Source organism: Tribolium madens, unplaced genomic scaffold (assembly GCF_015345945.1).
Source record: "Tribolium madens isolate multiple individuals breed KSU strain unplaced genomic scaffold, Tmad_KSU_1.1 Scaffold_96;HRSCAF=242;Tcas5.2_LG5, whole genome shotgun sequence".
NCBI lineage: Eukaryota > Metazoa > Arthropoda > Insecta > Coleoptera > Tenebrionidae > Tribolium > Tribolium madens.
Window position 1 is genome coordinate 3,614,411 of NW_025401068.1, and position 17,769 is coordinate 3,632,179.

At 29.7% G+C, this 17,769-nt stretch overlaps 1 protein-coding gene across 1 annotated transcript in view; it reads right to left on the bottom strand.

The window, feature by feature from the left end:
• Nucleotides 1–12,466, bottom strand: part of LOC123012904 — a 33,151-nt gene extending 20,685 nt beyond the window's left edge. Inside the window, exon 1 of the mRNA XM_044411128.1 lies at nucleotides 12,264–12,466. The gene's annotated coding sequence lies outside the window, so the exon portion shown is untranslated. The remainder of the gene's footprint in view (nucleotides 1–12,263) is intronic.
• Between the last annotated feature and the right edge of the window lie 5,303 nt (nucleotides 12,467–17,769).

A 17,769-nucleotide genomic window follows, 5' to 3' on the forward strand; every position in this document is an offset into this window, starting at 1 on the left:
TTCCATTATTACTCACTACAAAATCCCAGATTGAACTCAAAATGCTATTGCATTGTGTGAGTTTATTATGTCTTATCTTTTTAAAAGATTTAAGAGATAAAACGTGATTTTGTTGCATTTAGATGTAGCTTTAAGCCAAATAAATTTTGTTTCATTTTAACTAATTAAACAGATCTGGATGACCTATTAAATTTATACTAAATAATTGTTTGATTTATAAAATAATTAATTTATTTAATTATACGTACAATAAAGCTGTTTATAAAACTTGTCCTCGTCGAAATAAATTACCTATTGTTAAATTATCAATTATTTAAATCTACAAATTAGCGAAACGGAAAGCGACCATTAAAAAAACTGTTGTTAGGGCGTGATGTATTCCTATTGTGGATCACTCAAATAATGTCACTAGCAATGATATTATTATTTTGTGGTTTATCGAATGATGAGTAATGAAAATGAAAAAGTAATTATTCACAAAATTTACATACCCATTATGTTCCTCTACGAGAATGTGTTAAATAATTGCAAATTGAAAAGTTTTATTAGCCACTAAAAAGCCAAGCATGTTTAATAGATTTCTTTAAAGTTTAAAGATCGGTTTAGAAATTGCCACAAGCATGTTGAACACTACTTTTCATCCACTCAGCAGTCAAGTTAATTGTGAAGTTTCTTTCTAAAGCAACATCCATCTTGCTTTTAGCTTGACTTTCGTTTTATTTAAAATTTCAATGCAAGATAAATATAGATTTTTTTCACCTTAACAATGTAAACAGTTTAATTTATAATTTCACACATTTTTGCGAAGGATAATCTAAATGAAAAAAAATATTAGGTATTGCAGTTTCAAAGTGCAAATATAGATTTTTTTCGGCTTAACAAAATAAACAGTTTAATTTATTATTTTACACATTTTTTCGAAGGATAATCGGAATGGAAAAAAATTATTATTGCAGTTTCAAAGTGCACTTTTTCTTCCACAAATCATTAAACTCAAAAGAATTAAGTGCATAATTAGTAAATAACATGAAGTACATTGCTTTCATTAATAATTAATGAAGTTCAAACTGAAATTTCAGCTCAACAAGTGGAAATACTGTTCTGTGACCATACGATGGAAAATCGGCATTAAACTTGGGATTTATGTCTTTTCTTTTAATTAATTTAAATAAAATTGATTACAAAAAATAATTGTGATTTCAGTAAAAAAAAAATATGCATAATGATATGCATTTTTGATATATGGTCGGTAAAAATTCTTTGATACTTTTGATTCTCTCGAAAGTTTTATCCACATGTATTGTATATTGTAGATCTCAAGATAATGAGCAGTTCTCTGGAATGGTGAAAATTTTCGACATGAAACGTAATACTCTTGTGCATTGTGAGACCAAATTATTAAACAGTGATAAAATAAGTCATGTGATAGCTTGAAAATGAATCAAACTTTTATCTTACGTTGCATGTAAACGTAAAAAGTTCAGTTCATCCAATTTGTGATAAAATGTCAGTTAAGCATTACATTCATCCTCATGTGAAATTTCAGACTCAACCAAGTTTTAAACGCCAAGAAAGTGGCTAATTTAGTGGGAAACTCTATTATTAAATTTTAAATTATCTTCTTATCTATTGTTTGAGGTCCTCGCTGGCAATCAAACTGATCTGAGGTTTGCGTCATAACCGTGAAAACAGACCAAAGAGACGTGGAAAGAAACGTAAGTGTGGTAGCAACACAATGTCCCTTTTTATTTATTTCTCAATTAAACGGTATTTTTTCAAATCTAAGTGGAATATTATAAAGCATTTTTGTATTTTATCTTTTGTCTTTTGAACAAAAGATTAAATCGAATGCTTTGAAGTGTAATAAATTAGAACGGAAGTCTTAAGTAATGACTGCTTTATTGCAAAGTGAATTTTTATTTTTATTTCTTGTTGGTTTATTGCTGCAGTTACAATCTAATTGTTTACAGTCTTTTCTAAAATTAATCATTTTCTGAAATGTTGCACTCAAGAAGACATGTAGGTAGATACATAATTAGACACTTCTAGAAAACCTAAAATGGGTTGTCATTTGCACACGTCCATAACTTAAACAATATGAGAAAACCAAAACTTATCGGTGAAATATTGAACAGAATCAGAGGTTTACAATGAACTTGGCCCGAAATGCTACGCACATGTGTATAAACCTCGACTAACTCAATTTAGCGTTTTGAGAAGAAAAGGGCCCCCCTCAACCCCTATGTAATTAACTAGTCAAGAGTGAAGTGGCGCGGGTCCCAATTATTACCAACTGAAGGGGCACATCAATATGAACACGATTTATATCTGTTTAGCAAAATGTGACTTGCGATAATAGAAAGTTTTAGTCTCGTGGGCATGGCAACAGACATTGTCTAAATTTGATTCACTTTCGAATTAATTTTGGTAAAGAATTTACATTTCATGAAGGGGTTTTCTCTTCATTAATTAATATGCATTACGATGTGGAAATAATATTAAACACCTCAATATTTTACATCAAAAAAAATTTTTGGCGAGGAAACGGCCAGTTTCGGTGGAAAAACCGAAAACTATCTTAATCTATTTCTTTTGATATATTGATCAATCAAAAAAAAAATGTGTAAAGATATGAAGGAAGTAAATGTTTAATATTAAAAGTAGATTTAAATTTATTATTTTCATTGAATCTGGAATATGGGTCGGAAGTTCGCACTGGACTAATAAAGATAATGAAATTTCACTGAAGTACTCTTTGTAAATAAAAGCTTTGTGTGTTTACTAAACCGTCATTTGCACTCATTCTTTGTTTTACTATACTTTATACTGTATAGGATAACTATTATATTTAATAATAAAGTAATCATTGTTTTGCTTAAAAGAATTAAAATTCCAATTTAACGAAAGACAGTAATGAAGCTAATAAAATCAATAAATTTTAACACCTCGTTGATGTATTTAATTACGTCTCATTGCATTTTCTAGATTCTGAAGTTAATCTTAATTGAGAAAATCATATTAGTGAACGATCAAAGAAAAAACCTTGTTTTTTACAAAGTTGCCAATGCTCGTTAATACTCAGAAATAATGAGATCTTTCCGACAAATTGGTAAACGAGTAAAGGACGCTATCTACAAGTCTAGCACTGCTTTGACCTTTTAGTGTTTAGCCTGTTTTAGAAGTGATTTTCATCAATGGTAATCAACAAAGTGCAAAAAACGGTTTTAATTAAATGTTTGGATTTGTTACTGAATAAACGTATACAGACTATAAACTCTCAAACACACAAAGTGATAAAAAATAGAAAAAGATACTTTAATAAAGTCTCAACTTTGAGGTGCATTTATGATGTTAAGGTTTTATTTAATTTTAATTATTTTGTATTAAATTTGAACATTCTATTTAAACAAGCGTTTTACAAAAGTATTTCTTTTGTTTTAATTGTGAAATATATTTCTGAAATATACCTTTATTATTCTTTACATTAAAAACTGTTATAAAATTTACATTATTATAAAAGTTTTCAGACTGTATGCATATAAATAGCCGAGTTTCGTATTTTTGAGAAAAATGTTGACATGTAACACTTTGATTAAAATATTGTTTACAATGTTGTATTAAAAATAATATACACTTTGAAAAATAAATAAATTAACTGTAGATTTGTTTAAAATATTGCAATACCCACACTTAATAAATTAATATAATACAAAACAAAAACTTTTCGATAAACCCCAAGGTAGGTATAGCAAAATTAGTGCTTTTTGCTCATAACAACATTGAAAAAGAAGGAATTTTTTCTCTAAACTTGATTTAATTCGTGCCTAATTCTTCATCGATTTACGAGATACTCTACGGCTCACTTTTTCCAACACAGATTTAATTCGACAAGCTGATTCCGAAGAGGTTTACATTGAAATTGTTAGAGTGGAATACATCGTCGTTTACAAAATTGCCTTTAATACCTTCTTCCAAGTAGAGAGATCCAGGTGTCTCATTTCTAAAAGAGAACTTTATCCGTAATTAATTGGAAGACTTAAACAAGGTTTATTTTATTAGGTATTCCAAACGTCTTCTTTAATTCATGCAAACGAATTGATTGAATTCGTGATTTGAAAAGACGATAATTAAATCAGAAACTAAATGACTGTAAGTACAGCGCAATTTCATTGTTTCCAATTTTATCCAATTTAAAAGTTTGTGCAAAATTAGAATTTTATGCGGGTTGCACACCTTCAATTTACTATGTAACGGAGGTACAATTTTGTAAGTATTACAAGGACCGTCATTTGCAAATTATTTAAAACAGCACCTAATTTCGCGTTCGTAGGTTATGGTGATTCTAGCAAAATAAACAAGCTTTTTCAAAACTTTTTTGTCGTCTCAGAAGCTAAATTGGTTTTTTCGTGTTGAAATATTTTGTTTCACTTCAACGCATTGAATTTCTGCAAAAAAATGCACAAGAGGAATACCAAAAAAGCAGAAATTTATTTGAGAAAAGAGCAATTATTAAATATCTTGTCACTTGAATCTTTTCTAATCGTGCTCGCTCTTGTTACCCAAACTTTTTATTGCATTTCCATACTACCGAAAGTTGATTGACGTTGATTGACGGAAATGCTTTAGCTTAAGGGATTTGCTCTTGAGAAGAGATTTTTTTCTAATACCTTGTACCTCTACATACTTGTTATTTTTGTAAAAACTAAGCAATTTTTAGTCAAACGCATTGCGCATAACCGATGAAGAAATTTCCATGCAAGAATAAATACTTATTTATAATCAATATCCGGGAAAATATTTTACAAAGGCTGCTGCAAAATGGAACCGAGAAAGCAGGCTACTGAGTATAAATAAATATCACCTGAGTGAATATTTGCAACAAGATCTAAATAAGATTTTCGCAAAAAAATCTTCATCCGTGGAAGGTTTATCAGAATAGAATTGCACGCAATCTCGTATTCAAGGAATTTCAAAGCAATTTTTTCAAAATTGTTAAAACCAGTTCGTTCATTGTGTAGTTTCAGACCCCTATTTGTGCATTCTCTAGATGCCACCTCCCCCATCTTCAGATAACTAATCAGCAAGTCCGAAATAACATGGCAGGTATCACTTAACTATTGCCAAGAGCAGTTCCTTGAATTGTTTACTACAAGTTTAGTTTAACGGAAATTTGCAAAGTGTTGCACACCGGTTAATGAAACCACAAAACAAAAATTTGCAAAATGTGGTCACGTTTCCATATTCAATTTTTTTTCTGTGATTAAAAATTCCTGCAAGAGCGTAATATTAGGCTGGGATTACTTTTTTGTTTCGAGTTGCAGTGTATTTTTATTATCCACAAGACTGAATATTAGTGAAGTGAGGAAATGTGGAATCTATTGTTATTATTCCTTGTGCGCCAGTGATTATTTCCCGACGAACAAATACTTGACTGCATATTCACCGATGCACTTTTCCATTCCATTCTTTCAAATCTAAGTAAATTAAACGAGTTTATTTTTTTATATCATTTGAGTCAGACAAAACCTGCATTAGCCTCTCTTTGAAAACTAATTAGAGTTTTGTCCACTGTGCTTTTGACACATCATATTTATTATCTGCATTAACATTATATAACAAAAGTTTAATTAACGATGCGAAAGCTCTTAAAAATATTAAACTTTGTCATATTTTATACAGACTTTTAAAATATTTGCTGTGTTTTAATGACATTCTGTGTTGTATCATACGTAAACACAAACTAAATATTTTGCGGATTGAAATTTTGGAATGTATCGTAAATATTTATACAACCATCAATCATATATCTCTTCAGTTTCGGACAAATCTAGGGCTGTATTTCTGTTTACTAAGCCATATTAACTATTATTAATTATTGTGGATAATATAAATATTTATCCGCAGTTCGTCACATAAATTATTAGGAACATGTTTATAAATTAAAAAAGTGTAACAACAATGTTTGAAATTTGTGTTTGATTAAAGATAAAGTTTGTAATATAGATTATTTTTATTACATTATTTATGTTTAATAAAAGTATAGCTATTAAGACAACAAGAGTTTTATAGACAGTTTAAAAATCGAGGTCGTAGTTTAAATTCGAGCAACCGTTAGGATGCGAGAATTTAATAAATCGATATTTTTGAACTATAAAAATTGTGTTGTCTTTAAATTTTTTCCAACACTAATACTGGATCAGAAATCTTACTAAATTCAAAAATTGTTATAAAGAAATTTGTCAATATTGACTATATACCAAGATAAGTGTATTTTATGTACTTATAAAATACGTTGTGATTGACAACATATTTTATATAAGAGTGTATATTGACGAGAACATAAGAGGTAAGCACCATAAAAACAATTTAAGACATTAGTGTTTGAAAAAAAATTTTTTTCGACAAAAATAAACATTCGAACAAGTTAAAGATTCTCCCGGCGCATCCACCAAAATGGGTCATTTTTTTAATAAATTTAAAACTATAACATAAGATAACAAAACTAAACTTAAATCAAGGTATTTATTTTTTTACATTTGTTGCAGCTACTTTTTGGTTTGTTTTTAATTAAATAAGAAAAAATGGTAATACCTAAATTGATCACATTTAAAAAAAAATCAAATTTTAATTTGCAATTAAAACAAATCTGAAATAAAAACATTTCAGAAAACAACAAAAAAAGAGAAATAAGAAAATAAATCATGAAATTTTTGTTTGCATCCACTTCTAATATAACTCACATTTGTTGTGACTAAAACAAGGAAAATCTAAAAAAGGGACCTGCTTTGTTTAATTTTGTTTGCGTGTTTTTTTAACCAATTTTATGTTGGTATTTTTATTTTAATTTATTAATTATTTATCATGTTTCTACTACAAATTTATAAACTTTATAAGTAGTTACTTAATTTACTGAAAGTGTAAATTTTTCCTCGATTTTTTCTTTATATAAAACATTGTGAAGTAGGAAAAAAGCAAAGATAAGTTTGTCAAAATTCAAAAATTCTGATTTTCAGCTGTATTTTTACAAAATCGCTGAGTTATTTGTCATTAAAACCTACTTTAGAACATTTTTTACAACTATATGAATTTTTTCACATCGCGTTTGGAAGAAAAAAAAGTAAATAATGTTTTTTAACTAAAAAAAAATTTCATCTTTTTTTCTGTATGTTGTCCAATTTTCCAAAACGTAAATTTAAAAGATATGTTTTTTTACTTTTTACTGGGCATATATTTTCGTTATTTCTATTCAAGGTGACTTTTCTTTTTAAGGTAATAAATATCTTTATAATTGATAGAAAATGACATTATTACTCGAACAAAACTAAAGCAAACACTTTTTTGTCTGTAATAATTTACTCACGAAAAAGTATGTACGTTTGCAGACATTAAACAAAACAAACTTTACAATTAAATAAGAAACGCAGCAATTACTACTTTCAATAAGTTTCTCCTTGACTACAATGTAGAATAGGAATCAATATTTTGAACACCACGATGTGTACCTACTCTGACGCAACGAAAATTTCATATCAACAAATGTAAAAATATGACACCTACAAAATGTAATTTTAATGTTATCACACAGCGTGGGTGTATGTTATAAGCAAATAAGGTTTTGTTTGTACTACAACTCCACAGACAAGTTAAAAGATAATAATAATTAATCTCCTCGACTTCATGTTTAGAATTACAGCAGTTATCAACTTTTCATTTTTCACTTCTCACAATTTTGTGAAATGTATTTAATTAGCAGACAATGGAGCGTAATCGCAAGCAATTTTAAGTAAATGTGAAAACACTTTCACCAATGGGAACTGGAGAGTAGTAGGAGTGTTTTCCGTTGAATTGAAACTAATTTTACATATTTTTTGAGGTCCTTAACTGTTATTCTTTGCGTGGCAGTTCTCATTAAGCCTAAGCACTCACAAGTTAAGTTTGTTACAAATTCTGTGAAACATTTACTAACTGTTGTTCAAGACGTATGGTTCGACAAGTTTAAATTAACTCAAAATAAATATTGTGGCTGAAATCGCACATCTAGTCAAAAACCAGTCGCTAAGTAGAGTCATAGCAGAGGGTGGCAGAAAGAGGACGATGTTAATGCCTCAGTGATAAAGTTCAGAACGATGTGTTTTTGATTTAATTAGCAAACTCAATTTGAAGCTTGCTCGTTCGTTCGCACTGCAATCTTGCAAGCTCTTACAGATCGCTTATCAAAAGGACCAAGTCTGATGAATACTATTATTTGTAATTGACCTTTACGTTGTTTGATATTTTCGGACATAAATTATACAAACACGAGGGCGTGAAAGGTATATTTGCGTTCGATTTAGGATTATTATTACAACGGGGGGATAAAATTATCAACTGCTTGACTTTAAATAGATTAAAAATTCTTTGTCAACAATTTGGGTATATCGCTGTTTGGTTTATATTTTGCCGCGGGTAATAACCCGAAAACTAGCTCAGATTAATCCGGAGGAAGTGATGTTTAAATTTCGGTTTACCTAACATAAGCACGTGCTTGCAACTATACACACTAATCATATTAACCGATTAAGTTTTTTATAACTTTATCAAACTACCTGTGCGTAGCTGCTAGTCAAGAAGCTTTGCATAATTTTATTAAACTTTGTTGTTTCTTGTTGTCATTACTTAATTAGAATTAAAATAATTAATTCTGCGACAAGTTTTTGTGATATAAAAAGCCTTTTCAAATTAGTGGTCAAAATGATTTTGCCGTTTTAAATTAAAGCAACTGCTTTATTAGAATCTTACAACTTGTCATGAGATTTCCTGTTTCAGCTAAAGTTATAAACGTGAGTAAAGTTCAAAGCTAGATTAAGATTTTCCAGACGTTATAAAAACCATACCGGAATTAACTTGAAAGTGAAATTTATTAACAGGACTTGACGACAAACATTGTTCAGCCAGTTAGTTAGCAAAAACTTTAACTTTTCAGATTTGAAAAAGTGCCTAAACGGCAAACTTATTACATCAGAGCTTGTTTTTTGTTTAAATATTATTAAAAATGTTTGGCGCTATTAACCAATTTCGAAATATAAAAAATAATAATTCCACCTAAATAAAATAAATACGTTGTTCTCGGAATAATAGATTTGTCACCAAGTGGTAAAACCGATCTATTGACATTTATAAAACAAACTTCAAAATTAAAGTTAAGTTATATTTGTTGAGTCAAAATAAAATTTCAAACTTGTGTTGTTTATTGTTTTCTTTAATTTCCCTAGCAAGGAAACAAAAATAAAATACAATTTTTAGTTACTAATTCTGGACAGTTATAATTTTATTATTATTATTATTAGTCAAAAAAAAGTAACAAAACAAATTACATGGCTAATGTTACTTCTATACCTACATCTTGCGGTTAATTAAAATATGTTTTGCTAGGATTTATTTTATCACCAGACAAATGCCTAGTCATTTTTAATTATCTTCTGAATGTTGCCGTTAATTAAGTGCGAAATTAGAAAGCAATTAAAACTTGCAAATTGCACTTGATGAACTTTTCCAAATAAAAAGCCCCAAATATGGTTAGAAATCTATCGATTTCTGCACATCTTCCGGTATTTAAGGGATTTTCTATTTGAAAAAATATATTACAACAGAATCACTGCATTACCTTGGAAATGGGTCAACATCCCGCAGTTTTAATTGCACAAATGGCCGCCACCGCATTCACACTATTATATCGCACTGTATCACATTTCCTAACACCCTTCTTTAACAAGATTAATTATTGTTCCATGATAAAAAATCTGTCTTCATGTAAAAATATTTAACCAACGACGACTCGGACAACATTTTGACGTTAATTAGTTCCAACACAGTTAAGACAATGCAAAAATAAAGAAAATGGAAATGAATAATTACAACTTGTGTTGTTTCATTTTCTCGTGTCGCCTGAAAAGTAAAAGCACAACTTTTATGGGCATCAAAAGAGACAAGCATTCGTATTAAAGAGTGACCTCGCGCGAAAAATGCGCCTTTTAGGGCATCAAATTCTTGAATCGAATTAACAGCAGAAAAGTGATCGATTGCATGTCAAAGAATATTAAAATTTGGCTTTAATGCTGGTGTTTTTGGATAACATTTTTTTGTCTTGAATACATAACCATTTAGGAACGTTTAAATTAGTTAAAGGATAACTAAAAGGATAATTTTCTGAGGTAACAAAAGAAATGAAACACTTCTACATAACTTAAATAACTTTTTTTTTGTATACATAACCATTTAAGAACATTTAAGTTAGTTAAAGGATAACTAAAAGGATAATTTTCTGAGGTAACAAAAGTAATGAAACACTTATACACGCATTTAATTGTTATTACGTGATATTACAAGTTAGACTAGGGATATTAATGTTTGTGTTGGCATTATTTTACTCAGAATGGTCGATATTATTGTTGAATTTATTGGAACCATAATGTATATGTGGCCATTGCGTTTCATCTGTATAATTAATTTTATTTGTAATACTATTAGAAAATTTGAGTAGCTTATTTCTTGGGAATGGCTTATCTCCCACACAATAGCCAATTATCTTCATGAAGTAAGATAATGGAATTCGGTTTCTATACTAAATGCAATATAAATGCAATAGGCTGAGTCCAGATCCCATTGTGGGCATGTCAATTTTACGAGCTCATCCGATTTCTGCAATTACACACGAATTAACAGCTCAGCACACATTGCAGACATCTAACATGTCCTAATCGTTACAAATTAACAACGTAAATTAACGACACATTTAATATAGTGGCTGTTACAAATCATTCGTTTGGGCTCTCTAGAGACCAAAATTGCACTCTCGGAAATTGCGACGAAAGAAAGATTGATCGATCTTCTACAATGTAAATTTCCAACAACTTTTGATACTGTAGTCAAGTATCTTGAGGCCGAAAAAACAACAAGATTAATAATAATTCAGCTGAACTTCAAAGCAAACGGTAAGCGGTGATGCTAAAGTGAGGATTAAATTAATTTCATTTCAACGGTGAGATCCGACCTACTTATTAAAACAAAGCCAAATTGTTAGAATTGCGTTTTTCAACTTCAGTAGTGAGAATCAGTAATAATGGCCGTAGGTGGGATTCAAGTTTTTAACGAGCTTTCGGTTTCTAAAACTCTAGACTTGAAAAATCTCTTGTGGTGTTTTAACAAAGTGCTTGAAATAATTGCATTTTTGTTTTTTTTTTAGGAAATTGTGCAAATTTAACAAACAAAAAAATGGTCAGTAAAATTTTAGAAATAATACAGTTTCACAAGATTTGAACTGAGTTTTGAAACAATTTTTTCATTGTTGTAGCTATAAGAATAAAATTAAGATTATTTTATCGAAACTTTAACACACATCGTTATTTAGAATTTGAACTTACAAAAAATAGTAACTTTAATCAAGATTTTTGCATAAAAATTGAATTTTATTTATAAAGTCTTTTAAATAAGTGAAGTGATTTTTTTAAATTATATTTTTAATGCATTTTAAAATATTTTAATACTGAACGTATTCGACAAAAACGTGCGATGCTTGTTATATTATTTTATTAAATGGAGAAACAAAATTTTTATATTTAAGCAATCTGCTAAAAAAGTGACTCTGAATTTAAATAATCTGGAAAAAGTCGTTGATCGAAGTGTTTGCTTTGGAGTAAAAGAAGGATCAGTTTTCATCCCACAATTTTTAATAACCTTCTTCTTTAAGAAGATTTATTTAAATTTTATTATTTGCACAAGAATATAATGAATTTTTAATAAATGTGCAATTTATCAAATAAACTTTTATTCGAGCTTTTATTTATTTCAAGTAAATAAGTTATACTTATTACAACATTTTTCTCTTTAATCTACCTATTTATTAGTGACGATAAATATGGGAAATGGTCACCATAAGTTAACAAGTCTAATACCTTGTTATCACGCTACAAAGTATTTTATCTTGTACTACTTCTCTCTGTTTAAGTTTTTTAACAAAATGTTTCTGTAATGTAGAGACTTGATACACATTTTTTAAATTTACAAGATTAAAAATTCAAAATTTAAATCAAAAAAATTTATCGCAATTTACCTGAGGCTAAGACTTTGATTGGAAAATCATTCACGGCCAGTTGCACGGCCGGAAGTAATCAAGATTTTGATTTTAAAACCCATGATAGAAAATCGTGTTTTTTGCATCCAACAATATAAAAACGAGGCACACCGACAACTTCCTCAGCAAAATAAAACTTTCGCTCAGTTCTTACCTTATTTGTCAATGCCGCAGCTAAATTCAACAGGTTGGTGAACAAGTTTCGGACTTATTTCCCTTCACAAAAGGCCGGAAGAATGAGTGGAGGAGTTTTGGATCAACTCCAATTAGATCAAGAGCACCGAGTCGCGAGCGACGAAACTCCGCAAAGTTGATGAGGGCACAAGCCGATGGTGATGTTGCCGACTGTTAGTGGTAAAGATCACGCAGGTTATGGACGTCGCGACGGTGATAGAGCGTCTTTATAGGCAGTGACATGCGCGTCGGTCATTACTTGATGCTGATGGCTCATGACTTCATTCCACAAGAATCAAAACGACTCAACAGCCATTAGGATACGTTAAATTGATATGTGGATATTATCCTTTGATGTGCTTTTTTGCATCAGCACAAGTCGCTTTAGATCGATGTCAACGCACCAGAATGCTCCACTAACTCGTATCAAAAGACTCTATCTGCGATAATTGAGAAAAGCAAAATGAAATAAATACAATTTAAATCACTGCAATAATAATGTACATGTAGGTCTTTGCGGAAAAAAGAAAAATGGTTTCAATACAATCAATTAATCATTGGATGAATAAAACACAAATTTCGATAAGAAGCCGACAAGTGGTAAACAATTCCAATTTTACAAATATTTACCACAAGAATTCCAGTTATGTACCAACATGTATAAACATTATTATTTTATTAGATACAATTACGTTCGAGTACTTAATTGATAGATTTTGCCGATGACTCACAGATAATGAATATTAAACATAACGCATTATTTAATCATTAAATTATCGCATAAGACCATGAGCTTAATTTTTGTTGCCTGTCCATCAGACTTGATTCAATCAGTCTAGACTTGAGGACTTAACTAGTATCAATGTCAAGACCACAAATTGCGCTAAAAAAATATTAAAATAACCTGATTTCGTAGAAGATGGTTTATAGGACACAGGAAAATAAAAAAAACAAGAACTGTTCTTCCTTGACTTGTGCCATGCTTCACACGCTTAACCAACGAGAACTCTTCGCCTGAAGAAGATACAATAAAAGTATCGAAACGTCGCGACGAATTTAATGTTTTCGTTTCTCTGTGTCCTATAAACCATCTTCTACGCAATCAGGTTATTATATTTCAAGGACAATAAACACAAAATGGAAAATTATTAAATACCTAATTTATAAAACTCAAATATTTCTCGCAAAATTTTACTCATTGTGCCAATTTAATAAATCAAATTACAGAAGTCGCAAAAAATAATAATCTAGACTTGAGTTTTTCATAAAAATCATAAAAATCTACATTTTGATGAGACGATGTAGTGGGACATTGAAAAGTTTCAAATGAAATTTTACAGCCAGAGATTTGATTTATTGATAAAAGGAACTTGGAAATTATATCAACACAAAAGCCTTTTTAGTTCTTACTGTTACAGAAAGATATATCTTTAGAAAAGAAATAACCGTAAGTAATAAAAATTTATATTTATTAATTGTTTTTATTCTTCGACACTGTCAAAATTTACGGTTTTTCTCCCGTGTAAGGAAGTTTTGACAATTGTTTGGCATTTCTCAATACGAAACATCAGATTATTTTTAACAGATTTAAACCAAGTTTAAGCCTTGTTGAGTCTAATTCGAAGAATAAAATGTTGTATTCAACTCGTTTGAGTGTAAATCGGACGCTTTATTCCACCTCGTGGATGATAAACCACTCGGTGAAATAATCCGTCCGATTTACACTCAAACTCGTCGAATAAATAACTATTGTGCTGAGAATTAGTAATAGTGTCCTAGTTTTTTTAAATATATAAATCAATCAAAAGTTTGTGGATTCTAATTATAGGAAAACTAATTTATATGAATAACAAAAATGTATCATTGACTTGATTATCTCTTGCTAAAGTTTACTCGTTATTTTACATTGACACTAGCTTGAAATTGTTACTAGTAGTCTGAGGTATTTTTACTAATCAAAGCCTACACTTTCGAGAGCAAAAATCAACAAACTAGACATTGTATATTTAGAGCAATAATACAGAAAATATGCAGTTATCTTTCTGGTTACCTTTATTCATGGTTTAAATTAATAAAAGTAATTAATAAATTTTGTAGTTCAAATTAATTATTAATTAGATTTACCACTTGTTTAGTAATGATTAACAAAATTGTGTTTTACACGCTAGACATTATTGGAGGCACTCGAAGTGCGCACAGATTAGGCCATCAGAAGGATTGCTTAATCCGGCCAGCAAAATGCAGGTAATTACTGATTAGATTGTTTCCCGGAAGATTTCTTATGTGACAAACCAGAAGTTGATCAATTTACTGATTATTTGATTGACAATTACATCGACAGTGTGTCTAAATTTCCTCCAGAGATATAGGCGGAAAACAGTTGCAGCATTTTAAGGACCACAAACGCATGTGAATCGTTTCATTCTAAATTTACTTTTTGCTTTCAGTGTTGTGCAGTTCTCACTTTAAATTAAAGTATCTTTAAAACGGTCCATTTTAGTGGTTTATGCTTTTTTTTATTCAAAATTGATCACTTTATCGATTTGAGCAATAAAAAAAATTAAGTTAAGAGGCCAAAAAAAAACGAAAAACACAGAAAATGTGACCTGCAACTGCAACAACCGGAAATTGAGTGGGTGTGTCCGGTTTTTATGATTACCAGTCTAAAAGGTATGTACCTGCAAAAAAAAGTTCTAAATTCCAAAAAAAAAACAAATTTCCATACCCAAATTCCGAGAGCTGTAAAATTCTTATCAGTAAAGATAGGACATGAGTTATTATTTAAATTAACATCATTTTTGAGGTTCAAATATTGCTTCATATTTATGAATAGCCCTGTGTATTGTCATGAAATAAATAATTCGTTTTATTAGGGAGAACGTGTTTTTATCAAGTATTGTTCTTATTTATGTAACAAATGAGGAAAATGATTAGTTGTCATTCTGTCTAATGTCTTTGGATATTAGGCGCAGTTCAGGTGTTGGTAAAGGTCACGCCAGATAGCGAAAATTTCTTCGAGTGTTGGATTAAGGCGCTAATGATTTTTGTGTGCAGTTCAGTTGTCTCGAAATTATTTACTTCTTTCTAAAGGTCACTTAAGGTTACTGCAAATGCTGTGTAATACAACGCTTTTATTTTTTTGACGAATTTGTTACAAAAACAAAGTTCAGTTTGGTGAATAATCTCAATAAAACAAAAAAATAAACTGTCCAATATTAGTTTAAAATGTTTTTGACAAAAAAGTGCATTTGTTTATTAATAAGCGGAGGAATTTTGAACAAAATATTTTAAACACTGTATCTACCCAAGTGGAAAATTATTTTTTTTTAGTTTTTATAATGTATATTCGTTTTAAAAATAAGCTAAATAAACAGAATTTTAATTAAAATGAGCAATTAAATGTAAGAAAATACATATAAAAATTGGTACTCCTATAACTTGCAAGCAAATGCGGATCACAAGCTTGTCACCTGAAAATTTTGTGAGAAAATAAAAGTCGTCACTGTAAATGCAATATATACCAAAATAAAGTGTAAATTGAGTAAAACAATTTAATTTTAAAATAAGTTTTAAAAATTATTATTTACCTATTAGTGGACATATCAAACACTGCTGGATTTTTCAACAATACACAGACACAGCTCAAATGAAATAAATATCTCTTTTATTAGTTTTTATACTGCATTTGCAACTTTATTACTTTCCAAAAATAAACTAGCAAAACAAGACAACAAAATAAATTATAAGAAATTATGACTACTTACGAGAAAAGGATCCGAGAATTAAAAATCATGTAAGATGTGTACAAAAATAATGTGTAAATAGACAAAGTGAAACAATTTAATTTTGTTTATCCAACACTGGTCTCACTTAGATATTTTCAGTAAATTATTATTATAAACACAATCTTCTACAAGGAATAAATTTTTATCTACTTATGTGTTATAAAGTGCAACAATAAACCTTGTAAGTTTGGATTAAATTCAAATTTCTTTTAATATAAATGCACATACAAAATACATTAGTAGAAGTAATTTCCTTCCAAATTTTTATTTTCTAACTGAATAATTTTTAGCGATGTTTTTATTATCTCAAACAGAAAACGACTTTTAATTGTTGCAGTTGACATACTTCTGATAAGTCCTAAGAGGCTTTGAATTTGGTTAGTGAATTTTCTGCATTTAGCTTCTAAAAATTGTGCATTTGTTGAAAATAACAAAATTGTGGAGAATGTAATAATACTATACATCCAAGAAACCGAAAGAGTGACAGGTTGTGTAGTAGCACTACCCCCCTTTCTATCAAAAATAAAATGGGATTATGTTATGGCAACATCTAACGTATAACTTTATCGCGATATTATGACAGCAACAGACGCTCCAGCCTTGCTTATGATAGTATTACATTCGCCCTGTGCGAAAATTGTTCTCATCTCGTTATAATTGCGACAATTAAACGGCAACAAGCGAGAATATCCACGACCGTTAAAGCAAGTTTGTTTCTTTTTAGAGGCAATTTATAAAAATCGTGACCTTTGCGCGAATACACAAATTCGTTGCATGAGATCAAGATCAAAAAGATAAAAAGGATAACGCATCATATTCAACCGGGGCAACAGTAGCGATATTTCTGTGTTGGAGGAAGAGTCAATAGTAAATAGAGGTGAAATTTAATAACGAATCTGAAAGCGTACGTGGAAACATTGATATATTTAAAAAAAAAAGGTTTTTCAATATGAAATATTCAATGTTTTTCAACTTGTTGAACGTTGAGGAAAGCAAGACCTAAAAACCGGAAAAATTTTCGGCGGTCTCTCAGAGAACCGGATTATTAGACTTCAGATAAATCACGTGACAAGTTACACGAGGATTTTCGTTGTTAGCAGAAACCTTGAAATGCCATGAGCGCCAAGCTTCCGTTCAAAAGCTTGCCTTTGATACGTGTAACATCACCTCCGGCAATTTAGATAATTAAAATGTGACTTTGTAAAACTCCAAAATACCTGCGTGGTAACGTGATTAAAAAAATTTCTTGCTTAATTTTACGACGCAATAAATGTCGATTTATGAGGATTAAAGAACATCATTTCTCATAATGTCAATCCAAAGAAAGTAGTTTCAACTTTCCAAATTGACTAACAAAGTTTTTTGTTAAGTTAAGGAAATATCAAACGAGAATTTCTGACAACACAAAGGTGTTTCAGAGGAGAACCGTTGAGGGTATAAGTTTATTAACAAAAGAGCCGTTTCTCTAGGAAATACAGATGTAAGAGGCAACTTATAACTTAAACTCATGCCAACAATATTACTGCAAAAAGAACAAAATGCGGTACTTTTGCCTGCGTTTCAACCACAAGAGCTTTATTTCAGGCGCTCTAATATTTACTTTTTTAACAAAATAACTTTCTAAAAAAAAACAGTTTGTGTTTCAAAAATGAATTACTATACAAATGTATTATTTATTTAATTTCATTTTTTATCAAGTTT